Genomic DNA, 654 nt, shown 5'->3' on the forward strand with positions numbered 1-654 from the left:
CTGGTCCCGCCCATCACGCGCCGTCGCCCCGCCCCCACACCCCGGCCGAGCCGTTGTGCCACGGCCCCTCCCCTCTGCAGGCACCGCCCTCCGCCGGAGCGCCCACCCGGCCGCTCCGCATCTGACACTCGCTTCCGGGATCTCGCGTCCGCTCTCGTCATCGCGGGGCCCGCCCCGCCCCCTCCGACCGCGCCCCTCGGCCACGCCTCTGAGCCACGGCCCCGCCCCTTAGCCGAGACCTCACCCCGCCCCTCCGCCTGTCCCGCCAGGTCCCCACTCCCTGCGGCCCCGCCCCTCCGCGACCTCTGGCCCCGCCCACCTCGCCCATCACCCCGCCTTCCCCGGGCCCAGCTCCCGCCAGCTTTGAGCCGTCGTTCCGCACACGCGTCGTACCCGGGTCCGTTTCGCGCCGCCCCGACCCGCCGCTGGCCCCGCACCCGCCGGGCTTCGGAGCGCACGGAACCGCCCGGTGTAGCGGTGGGACAGGTGCACGGTTTGGCGATCACCCGGAGCTCGGCCGCCGGCCCCTGCTCCAGCCCCGTGTGCAGCCGCCCCTCGCCCAGCTCCGCGTTCACCGGAGCAGAGTAGCATCCCGGCAGCAGCCCTGTGTCCGCGTGCACCTGCAGGTTCTTTGAGGAGCCGGTACCTGGAAGT

This window comes from Trichechus manatus, unplaced genomic scaffold, assembly GCF_000243295.1.
Source record: "Trichechus manatus latirostris isolate Lorelei unplaced genomic scaffold, TriManLat1.0 scaffold00151, whole genome shotgun sequence".
NCBI classification, from domain to species: Eukaryota; Metazoa; Chordata; class Mammalia; order Sirenia; family Trichechidae; genus Trichechus; species Trichechus manatus.